Source organism: Sinohyriopsis cumingii, chromosome 10, assembly GCF_028554795.1.
Source record: "Sinohyriopsis cumingii isolate HCF-2022 chromosome 10, ASM2855479v2, whole genome shotgun sequence".
Taxonomy (NCBI): Eukaryota; Metazoa; Mollusca; class Bivalvia; order Unionida; family Unionidae; genus Sinohyriopsis; species Sinohyriopsis cumingii.
Genome location: NC_142970.1, coordinates 42,943,484 through 42,955,767, shown reverse-complemented (window position 1 = coordinate 42,955,767; position 12,284 = coordinate 42,943,484). Strand labels below are relative to the sequence as shown.

General features: G+C 33.0%; 1 protein-coding gene across 3 annotated transcripts in view; it reads left to right on the top strand.

The window, feature by feature from the left end:
- Nucleotides 1–12,284, top strand: part of LOC149789934 (uncharacterized) — a 593,258-nt gene that overhangs the window by 19,369 nt on the left and 561,605 nt on the right. Inside the window, exon 1 of one of the 3 annotated variants that reach the window (XM_089972008.1) lies at nucleotides 6,859–6,993. The exons of the other annotated variants lie outside the window; for them this stretch is intronic. The gene's annotated coding sequence lies outside the window, so the exon portion shown is untranslated. Of the gene's footprint in view, nucleotides 1–6,858; nucleotides 6,994–12,284 lie in introns of those variants that run through there. 3 annotated transcript variants of the gene reach the window in all.

Sequence of the window (12,284 nt, the reverse complement as noted above, 5' to 3'; positions counted from 1 at the left end):
TAAAGGTGAGATTATTAGACCACTTGGCCACCCATGGCTCCAGAAGAGGGATAAAGTGTGGAACAGTTTACATGGTTTATATAGTGAATACAATCTAGAATGTGAAAACCAGTTATCTTTTTTTCCCAGTCACTGTGCAGCTTTTGTTTCACATATTCCTGCATAGTAAAATGCACATACTGATATCCAATAACTATCCATTAGCCCAGTCTCTGCGTTGCATGTTTACCCCAGGTATACATGCAGTTGACACATATTCCCAAGAATAGATGAAGCAGAGTCCTACATACATGTAACAGACTTAGGTTCAAATACAACGTAATTGGTGTAACTGAGTAATTATTTACAATTACACTGTATTTGCAACTGTAATTGCAAATCCCCAATATTGTGATGTCCTTTGGTAGCGTGTGTTTAAATGACTGTCATCATTGTGGATGTATGTAGTAATATGCAATTAAAGTGCAATAAAGTGAATGCATGTTTGCATAGGTATCTTAAAATTAATTGAATAACAAAACCCTGATATTAGGTTCCTCAGTTTTATTGCAAAAATAAAATTCAAATTCAACAATAACACATGTAAATATGTAATTAAACGATATGATTAAGAATTAAAAATAATTTAAACTATCATCCTATTTGATTATACTGCCACAGTGGTGAATATCACAGTAAAACAGAAAAAAACTTTGGTTAATAACAAAAAACTCAATTACACCAGTTTTAAAAAAATACTATGGATTTAAAATGAAAATTTCAGATCATTAAACCTCTTGAATGGGCAGATAATCTTTGCTATATGAAAATTAAATCTGTATGCTTATAATTTTAGAGAAATCATTTACATGTGATGATTTTACCTATTACTTACCCCTTATATGAAATAGACTATAATCAAACAATTTTTATTTAGTACAAGTTAAGACACTAGTAGATTAGGCATATGTACCTATAATTTTGATTTCTGACCTAAAACCGGGATAGATCCTTAAGATAAATGTTTGACCATCTTCCCAGTTCCGACAAACTTCTAAATCCTGTAAGGCATACAGAATTCAGCAGAAAATATCCCCCTTCTAAGGAGCATGTTCAGGAAAATAAGAATATTCAATGAAAGATTATTTTTTTTTTTACAGTAACCTAATAAATATTTATTAAACAATAATTACTTCACAAGGAACAGTTTCTTTGTGGAGAATGATAAACACAGTCTTCTTCAAAACTTCAATGAAAAACTAGCAATGACCTGGAAGTGAACTCTAGCGAGGTCACCACATGAGGTCTAACACTACATTAGACTAAGAAGTAAGAGTCAGGAAAGCAATTGCCAATTGCAGGCTCAAAACAATTAACGGTAAGAAAATTAAATAACATACAGGTATTTTAACATCAGAGTGGGTTGGATTCACTGTCAATGAATTTCATTGCTGATTGTTCTTAAAACCATGCTCATCACATCTTGATGACACCCCACCCCCATATAACCCTTTTGTCCCATCGTCACTCTTTTGGTAACATCCATATGCAACACAGTGCACCATAGTTGCTGTACAAAATCCCGATATGCAACACAGTGCACCATAGTTGCTGTACAAAATCCCGATCATAAGATATATCACATAGACATTTATGTGGGGAAATCAAACAATTGAATGACTAGGTTGAATTGATGGGATAAATGTATGTCATATCCACTTTTTGGTATGCGGAAACTACTGATTGAATTTTCACTTGATGACATCTTATGATATCTGTTTATCTCTAAATGAAATGTAGATGAGACCTCACATATGGTTGCCTGGACAGCCATATTAAATATCTTGCTGCTCCGTATTTGAAAGTAACATTGACATGGGTTTACATCAAAAGATTTCTTATAATATGTAGTTGCTTCTGAATAAAACAAAATATAGTGTGATTTCAAGTATAATTTGTTTTGGGAGGTCTTTTTTATTAGAACCTCTTTGATCTGGAAAATAGTCAGGATTTTTAGACTTTCCAGAACTTAAAACTAGGAAAAGGATTTGACTGACGTCAGATTGGCATCTTATCATATTTATTTTCTCACGATGATATGAAAAGATGTAATCTCTTTGGAATTTATAAGCTGAGTCATAAACATAAAAATTTAATTCCACACATATAATAATAATAATAATAATCATAATATTTTAGATCCTGTTAATGAGTCAGAGACACAGAAATAGAATAATAATTATAATAATTATAATAATAATGCAAACTTTATTTAATAATAATAATAATGAAGACTTTGTATAGCACCTAATCTTGAGAAGTTCCAAGCGCTTTACAACATTAGACAACAGATGTTTAAGAGGATGAAGTGGCAATATACAAGCACACATGTATGCAAACATTTCAGATGTTTAAGGGTATGAAGTGACAATATACAAACACACATGCATGCAAACAGTTCAGATGTTTAAGGGTATGAAGTGACAATATACATGCATGCAAACAATTCAGATGTTTAAGGGTATGAAGTGACAATATACAAACACACATGCATGCAAACAGTTCAGATGTTTAAGAGTATGAAGTGACAATATTAATACACAAACACATTTATAAAAATACTTCAGATGTTTAAAAGTTTGAAGGAAGTGTCTGTGTGTGGTTTGGATTTGTAACGTAGCTTTAATTTGTTTTCGGTCATATCACTACGATGTCTGCAGTGTGACCGTTTTTAGTGATGACTAGCACTGGGGAATCATGCTGCAGACATGTAGGATCATATCCCACCCATTCACATTATTTCGACACCAATAGGCCAACCAGTCCTAACACTAACCTCTTAATGCTGATCGCCAAGCGAGGCAGCTGTGAGTACCATTTTTATAAATCTTGGGATTGACTTGGCTGGGGTTCGAACCCATGACCTCCCACATATGTGGCAGATGGTCTAAGCACTTAGGCTACCAGAGCAGTCAGTATGAAGTGACAGTATACATACACATGTACAAACAGTTCTAATATTTAAGAGTATGAATAGGTAATATACAAACTCGCATGCATACAAACAGTTCATATGTTAGTATGAAGTGACAACACACACACACACAGAGTTGAATTCATCCCCACATATAAATAGAGACAATTCTCACTTTCTTTACACTAAATTACAAAAGTCTTGAGATGGTTATCTTATTGAAAAACTTGATTAGCTTCCAACATTCATTAGCAATATCTGTTTCGTTTCAGATGATGATAAATAAATATAGAAAAGGTATAATAGTAGGTTACAAGAAAGATAGCAGAACAAGTTTACTTTATTTAGTAATTTTGAGAAATCAATGTAAAAAGGCAGAACATAGGTTACAAGATGGAAGAGGCATGTCTGCTTCATTTAGTAATATTCTTGTATGGTATAGACTTAGAGTAGTAGCCATCAATGAGCTTGTAAAAATTTCCCCTTTAGCCAGGTGGCCTTGATACAAAGGGTCCCTAACTGGACCATGAGAGAAATGTTGCATGGAAGGAGTGCACGACATGACAAGGAGAATATGTGCAATTGCAACTAAAGAAAGTTAACCTTTCATATGTTTTAGATTAACTGGCCAAAAGTTGTGTAATAATATGGTATTGAACCTGTATCTGTTTTGTAATGTATTGATGCTCATATGTCCATCATTGTTTTACAGATTGAAATGGTTTCTTATACAGACTTGAAAACATATTGTGCAGGGAAATATCTATACTTGGTGATTAAGAGCAAATTAAGATTGCTGAATTCATGAGTTGGATTGTAAGATAGTAACATGAGAATTTTGGACCTTTAATGTGTTAAAGGGACGGAAAATGTATTTGGTATGGACATTATTGAAATTTATGGTCATAGTAAAACTTTGGTATTTCAAAAATGGGTTCAAATTACTCTTGACTCAGATGTGATTGTTGTTGTTGTTGTGGGGTTTTTGCCATTTTTCAGCACAGGATAGGTTATACATGGCGGCCAGTATAAATGGTGGCGGAAGAACCCGGTAAAACCCCTTAAGGAACCACCAGCACAAGAAGCTACTGGCAAGGTTTCTGACATATCCACATTGGTCAATACCCATGACTAAAACCCACACAGACAGATGTGATTGAATAGTATTTTTGACAACTGTCAGTGTATACCCTAGGTGTGCCATCACCTTGGTGTCAAAGCTGCGTGTCAACCTGAGTAAAAAAAAAAAAAAAAAAAAAAAAACTTTGGTATCAAAACTGGTGAAATAAAAAAAAAATATGGGATCTCTGAAGCACATATGAGGGTAGAGGGAAAACGGAGTAACTGGATTGAAATTATATATGCTTTACACCTTAAAAACAAAGATTTAAAAAAACTAACCACAACTGACATCCATCTCCTGATGCGTCGAAAAATTTCTGCTGACAATTCTGATTAATATGATAACAAAAAAATATAATTATTGACCTGGAGTTGTACACTACATTGAAGTGGTTTGTGGTGCATACATGATGGAAAAACACTGTTAATTCTGTAAGGTTTGGAGTTAAGTAAGGTTCAAAGTTATCCTTTATGCATATGTCATTAAGTTGTTTTATGTGGGAGGGAGGATGCAGCCTGCACTATGGAAACCTATCTTAAGAGGAGATATATAATTGTCCCTCCCTCAACAATTCTTGTTAAAGTAATTGTAATGGCTAATCTGAAATATGAACAGGACAACAGTTTGATCTGAAAATGAAGGATATATTTTTTGAGCATTTGAGCATTTGATTTGTAGTACTTAATCTAGAAGTGTTTGTTGGGTAATTGGCTTAAATTCCATCCCCAAGGGGATGAGAATGGAGCATCCCGTTAAACACACACACCCATTCAGAAGGTGTGTATGATTTGGATTTTTAACGTAGCTTTAACAGTTTTTGAGTCATATCGCTATGATATCTGCAGTGTGGCAGTTTATAGTGATGTCTAGCACTGGGGCATCATGCCACGGACATGTAGCATGATGTCTCACCCAGTCACATTATCCTGACACCAGGCTGACCAGTCCTAACACTAACCTCTTAATGCTGAGCACCAAGCGAGGCAGCTGTTAGTACCATTTTTGTAGGTCTTTGGTATGACTTGGCCGGGGATCGAACCCATGACCTCCCGCATCCAAGGCGGATGCTATAACCACTAGGGCACCAGAGCGGTTCATTAAGAAGGTAAGTACAACTGTCCTTCTCCTGACTCAAGTTACTTTTCTTAATATTTGTTGAACTGAAGTACATGTTTTCCTGATCTATTCATTTCCAGTTTATCTCATGTTTGATTAAAAAATGTATTTGGGTAGTTTTGAGAATGTTTTGGTGTTGGGACATTAGGAAGATTAGACTGTCCCTTTCTCCTCGCATGAATTAGATTTGTTCATTTTGATTAAACTGAGTTAAAAATTTATTTCCTGATTTACTAAATTCCATTTTGTTTTTCTCATTATATCTTCCCTTCCTGTACCCATGATTTCATATATATTGTTACGTATATTTAATTTGCTTTGTTTGCTAGATTACTTTTATTAATTATATGCTATGGATAATTGTGTAAATTTGTGGGTTGACTTTGTCCAAAATTAAGTTCATCCTCTACCTGACCTGAATCATTGAATTTGGTTTTGTAAACAACATATTTATCTCATTGTAAGTCGAGAACTTTGGAAATAACCCATGAATTGCTAGGTCTACAAGTTGTTTACTACATTTTTAATTATAATTTTAGAAACAAACCTGCTAATTATAACTAGGATTTTATCTTGTCAACATTTAGAACCTTCTAGAATTAACTTTTCCATTAGGTAATAGTTTTATTTAGAAAATGTTAATTGTGACCTGAGGTCAAGAAGAGGACTTGTTTTTCTAGAAATTATTTATGCATGCTTTTATTATAACATGTAGTTTAGTATCCTGCTGGTTCTTACACAGTGATCATGGGGGTTAATTTTTCAAGCCTTATAAAGTTATTTCCCCTGTCCACTATGAATCATGTAGGCCTCTTAGTAATATTGCTTGAATTTTAGTGGCTGTTATTTAGCAAAGAATATTTTGTCCATGCTAGTTTAAATTTTATATTTAAATGTTAAGATTCTACCTTACACTTCAGTTTCTCCAAAACATGTTTTCTGTATCTAATTGCATATATTTTCATCTTTTCTATTTCCCATATTTTAGGATCCAAAATTCTCTTTTATTAGTCTTTTAGTTTTTTTAACATCTTGAGGGATTGATTTTGCAAATTTGATGGAAGTTTTGAGGTTTATTCCAACTCATTATAATAATTAGCCATAATGAAACTATTTTGCAATTTGTGTAACACAAAGTTTATAAATATCATGTTTTCCATGTGAATACATATTTTTGAAGTTTTTGAAAGTATATTTTGAAAATTACAAATTCATTTGTTTGTGGTTTTAACCATGTTATTCCTAATGCTTTTGTGGATTGTTTTTATGAGTTCTCGTGGGAGTCCAACACGATTCCCTATTTTCCTTTTAATAATATTTCTGTCTTAGAATGGTTTACATGTATTTGTAAACTGAGTTTCTTTATTGCCTTTACAATTTGTCTTTATTTTTCCATAATTCCTAAGTTCTAAGACTTAGAGTCGCTACCACATTTAGTAATATAGACATGCTATTTCTCTGATTTTTCTGAAATTTTGGATCTCGGTCTAAACCTGTACTCTACCTACCCATTCTTTTCAAGTCCGAAATTTGGAACTTATTGACTTGACTATGCAGACATTCAATGATGTACATACAGTAAGCACGTGTACGTATTGTGGTATATAAATCATGGATTGGTGGGCATGACAATCAATCAACCAATCCGAAACGACCATGCTGTGGGAGCGGGATCTAGCATGTTCATCACTCATTGCAAACCGTGATTTAAATCACCAAAATTCTTACATTAATCGGAGATATCATCAGTAATGACAACCTTACCCGGATATTTGGATGTAACCTTTGACTGCTTGAGGAGGTAATTATATTTGACACTCTTGCATTGTTGTACAAGATACGCCAAAAGTTAACGATGATGTTGTTTTACCAGGGGCCATCTCAACATGTTTGCGTATTACTCCAATAACAATGCGTGCTACTAAAATCAGCTGATCGGGAGAATCCGCAAGGTTGAGGCATAACATTAAGAGTAAATTGGAGAACATTTATTTCAATAATTAAAATGACGACAGCCTACTATGTACGAATTATAACATGCGTTTTAAAGAGAAACATTTCCGCAAGAAAATATTTAATTTTTAAATTTCATAAAATAATAAAAATTTCTTTGCTGCTATGCACCACACCCCAACCCGCTTCATTAGTTTCTGAACTCATTTGTACATGGCACTACTATTTCTGTGATTTCTGAGGCAAGAAAATGTATTTGCAGTCGGCCGACCATCCTTGTTTCTCAGTGCTACCGTAACAGTTTTTCCCCATGGTAAAAAAGTACAATCCTAAAAGCAAAAAGAAAACGGAACAGAAAAAATAAATTAAAAAAAATAAATAAACAGCAGCAAACTACAATCACATTTTTTAAAAATAGGCTTCAAAGTTGCCTACGATGATTTCAAAACCAGTGCAAAAGGAAATGCATTTTTTTTCCATGATGTACAAAGTTCTGATAAAGGGGAACCACTCTTTACGTATTGTAGCCTGAATCGTTAAAATGCATATTTTCTGATGTTTAGAATGATTAATATGATAAAAATGAAAAGCCCTTTTCCCAAAATTTAGAAGTAGTCAATAAATTGATTTGTTTGCTGAAATATCAATGATAAAATAAAGGTTTCCAAGGTTGGATGATTCTTTTTCCTTACCTTCAGTTGAGCATCAGTCTTCATGTTTGAAACAAATATATATATCATTGTTGCTCACAAGGATCATGGATGTAAAACAAGACCAAATGAAGGTTTAAAGTATGCATCTAGGAACACAATTCAAGTCCATTTTAGAGTTATGTCTCTTTAGTGTCACTAGAATGATTTGTTATATTCTGGGGCTCAATATGGGGATAGTTGTTGGAACAAAAAGATGTTGCCAGTGCATGCGATAATTTGTATGAATTTGCATATTTGGAAACCAGTGATGCCTGAGAACAACAGCGAATTGGTTTTAAGTTGTGCATATGAAAATACACTCAGTACAACAATTGCTGATCAGCCGTTTACCTTCAAACTGCTTGTCTCGACACAAGTCATTCATATAGATATATCGTAGCACTTACCACAACTTCTTTTTTGAAACTGTCTATTGTTGACACATCTTAGCTCCGTCCCAGCATATATAGCTGGTTAGAACTTAGAAGTGACACCCTGATTATATCTGAAAGTGTATTTATTGTGGGTTGACCCTGTCCTCCCATAAATTATCTGTGTATGTTCATTGTATAAAAACAATAATGTTGATTTTGAATTTTGCAGGGTTAATTTCTTTTGTATCATCATATTTGTAAGTTTTTTTAAATCCCATGAAGTCAAAATTTTATGTACTTTCCAACCCCCATAGGACTTTTTAGAGGTCCGAGTTCCGTAAGTTTGGACTTCCGATTTAGGGTCGTATTATTTCCCCAGTGACATGGTAATGTCGTGGGCCAATTTCCTCCCCTTTGCATTTCTTTGTATTGTTTTTTATGTAGTTGACTTTGCCAGAGTCATTTAACGCATTTTATTTGTAAATTAGTTTGCGGATACATAAATATATACACATTTTTTTTTTTTTTTTTTTTTAAATTTTGTTTCACGTATGTTTTTTTTGTATTGGCTTATCTATATCAAATGGTTCCAGTCTTTCTCTTAGGTAAGTATATAAGAATAATAAAGTGTGTATATATGTTTGTATGTTTGTGTATCTTGGGGGGGGGGGTTGTGTAGTATGTCTTCGCATACTATTTTTTTTTTTTTTTAAATATTAGATTTTAGAAGTGTGGTGTTTTTTTTATAGTTACATTTTTTTCACTTTTTAGTGTTTATATCTTAATTCGGTGTAGTTCTCTTTTCCCCGTTTGTCAAACAGGGAGTTGAGAGCTATATTAGGTTTTAATTGATGTTCCGTAGTACTCTTATGTTTCTAATCATTTTGTATACTTTTGGGTAGTATTATATTTCCATTAGTTTCTTATTTGGTTGAGTCAAATAGTTTATTATGTAGGTCTTATGTACATGTACTAGATCTTAATGTGTTATTTGAGTTTGTATATTATTTGTTCAAAGCTGGTTTCAGTACATTTCGCTGAAGAATTTGCCCCGGGTCATTCTTAATGAAATGATCCGTGGGCAAATTTACCTTCCGGTGCTCTGTTTTAATTTTGGTGTTGGGGCAAACATTTTCCTGCCATCAAGCAGCGGGATGCTCTGTAGTGGAAACTTCTGAGTCTGTCTGAAGGTTTCTGGTAGTCCATCAGGCTTGTTTTTGTATATATAATTATTTCCTTAAGTTTTGATTTAAATTTTGAGTAAGATGGTTATACGACTGGGCATAGGTTCCATCATCAGAAACTTTAATAACCGTCTGAGATGGAGTCTCTCTCACATCACCGTTCATCTATTAGTTTACTTTCCAATTTTAACGTTCAGTTAGTGCTGTATTTTTTCTTTATTAAAATATAATTTTTAAGTTTAATTATATTTTAATTGAATTATTTCTTCATCGTTTTTTATTTGTGTTCAGTTTTACTAGATTACTTATAAAAAAGAGGTTTGCGGATGAGTCCCTTTCAGGTATCATTTTCTCAAATGAATTTTCATTCTCCACCCCGTCTTTATTTATATAGGTCTATTCATAATGGTCTAAATTGTACTAGTTCATATTTATATAAAAAGGATTATAAGGGAGGGTGAGCCGCTATGAGTCCCTTTCGGGTATCAGTTATGATTTCTCACATGGCATCCCACCCTTATTTGTAGTTTGATTTTTGAATTTTTATTTGAATTATCATTTGTTATGGCGGAGGGATTTCTGCAGGTCCCTTTTGGGCATCATGATTACCTGTCTAAACATCTGTTTTCTTTGTCTTGACATGACTTGTACATGCCAACCATTATGTTTTTGGTGAAATTATCCACTTTTTTTTTACACCAAAATACATCTTACTCTTGCCTGACTATATGGATAATGCTTTTCCAGTATATTTAAAAATAATAATAAAGCCATAACACAACATTTAAAAAAAAATAAAGCCATAACACGTGTTTTGTAATTTTTATTATCATCTCTTTAATCACACTCATCATATTAATTTTAAAATATTATATGATTAAATGATCATTGTTGGGTGTGATGTGATGTGATTTTGATTTTTAACGTAGCTTTTAAAAAATGTTCAGTCATATCGCTACGATGTCTGCAATGTGACAATTTATATTGATGTCTAGCACTGGGGAGTCATTCCGCAGACATGTAGCATGATGTCCCACCCAGTCACATTATCCTGACACCGGCTCGACCAGTCCTAACACTAACCTCTTAATGCTGAGCGCCAAGCGAGGCAGATGTTAGTACCATTTTTGTAAGTCTTTGATATGACTCGCCCCGGGATCGAACCCACGACCTCCCGCATCCGAGGCGGACACTCTAACCACTAGGCCACCGGAGCGGTTTCATTGTTGGGTATTTATCGATGTGTAAATTTGCGATAGAATAGAATACATATCCCTATCTTAGCTAGCCAAGATTCCTTGATTCTATATACAGTGATACTGGGTAGAATGTCGTAGTGGGTCATGCCAGTGATACACTGTTTTGATCGGAAATCACAGGAGTGGGAGGGCGGTTGCTTGTTGTTATTATTATTATGGTATAAGGCATTGATTAAGGTAAAAATTCACATCAAATGATCTGGTAAAAAGGAACCAAAAGTAGCTCGCAAAATTTATCGATGTGTGAACAATTCCAGATCAGTATCACGTGACCATTTGCATCCAATCAAAGCGAAGAAAATTATGTCAATTCATAACAGTTGGAATTACTGTTAAATGAAATATTGCTTTGTCAGAAGAATGCAGGAGTTATGTTTTTTCCATTGCAGGCCACATAAGTCAGATGTTTTATCAATAAAATATGATGAAATATATGACAACACAAATGACCTTGTCTGTTTTTTTAATTGATAGAACAGCAGACTCTTGTGTCTATTGTTGACACTTCTTAGCTCCGTCCCAGCATATATAACTGGTTAGAACTTAGAAGTGACATCTTGATTATATTTAAAAGTGTATTTATTGTGGGTTGACCCTGTCCTCACTTAATACATCATGTTTGCGTATTACTCCAATAACAATGCTTGCGACTAAAATCAGCTAATCGGGAAAATACGCAAGGTTGAGGCATAACATTACGAGTAAATTGGAGAATATTTATTCCAATAATTAAAATGATGACAGCCTACTCTGTACATATTATAACACGCGTATTTAAGAGGAGCATATCCTCAAGAATATATTTAAGTTTTAAGTTGATAATATGATACAATGGAGCGTCTGCAAAAGGAAACCTATTGGATTCACCGTCTTAATACGGTATATCCAAAAGGTGTAAATTCAAAAACACTATATGACATTCATAATTCTTTTTTTCTTTTTCTTCTTATTTTTTTCCTGAATTATGTCCCCTGTTTACAATTAGATAAGAATATTTTTATATTATTCTACGTTGCAGAAAAACTTAATTGGTAAAAGTATAATCTAATGTCATGAAAATAAGTTTATTAATTCTTTACAAATGAAAGTGCATTTTAAATTAATTCTCCTTTTAATATGATTAATTATTTATAAAATACTTGATAGGAAGCGTTATGTACACCATAATTTTTAATTATATAAATTGAGTTGATAAACTATTTAACATTTGTCAAGAATATATCAAGATATATTTATTATAATATTTTTTAAAAAAATTGTCTTTATTTATTTTCTATATCTTTAATGGGTGTGCATTATACTAATACAAATATTTATAAAACTTTTTATCTCTATTTAGTAATACATTTTATATATAATTATCAGTGGAGATATATGTATCTTTAAGATCCAGTTTGATATATTTTAATGTATTAAGATATCATTAATCTTTGCTGTATATGCATATCTCCGTGTCAGTTATTCGTTACAGTATAAGATAATTAGGTTAAAAATGTAAGCTATGATGTCATCTTGTTTATGTCATATTGTTTATTTCATTCGTCACTTAAAAACAACATATTGAATGACGTAAGCAATGACATTGAATTCAGTCTGATGAAGCATTAAAGCGAAACCGGTCACACATTCT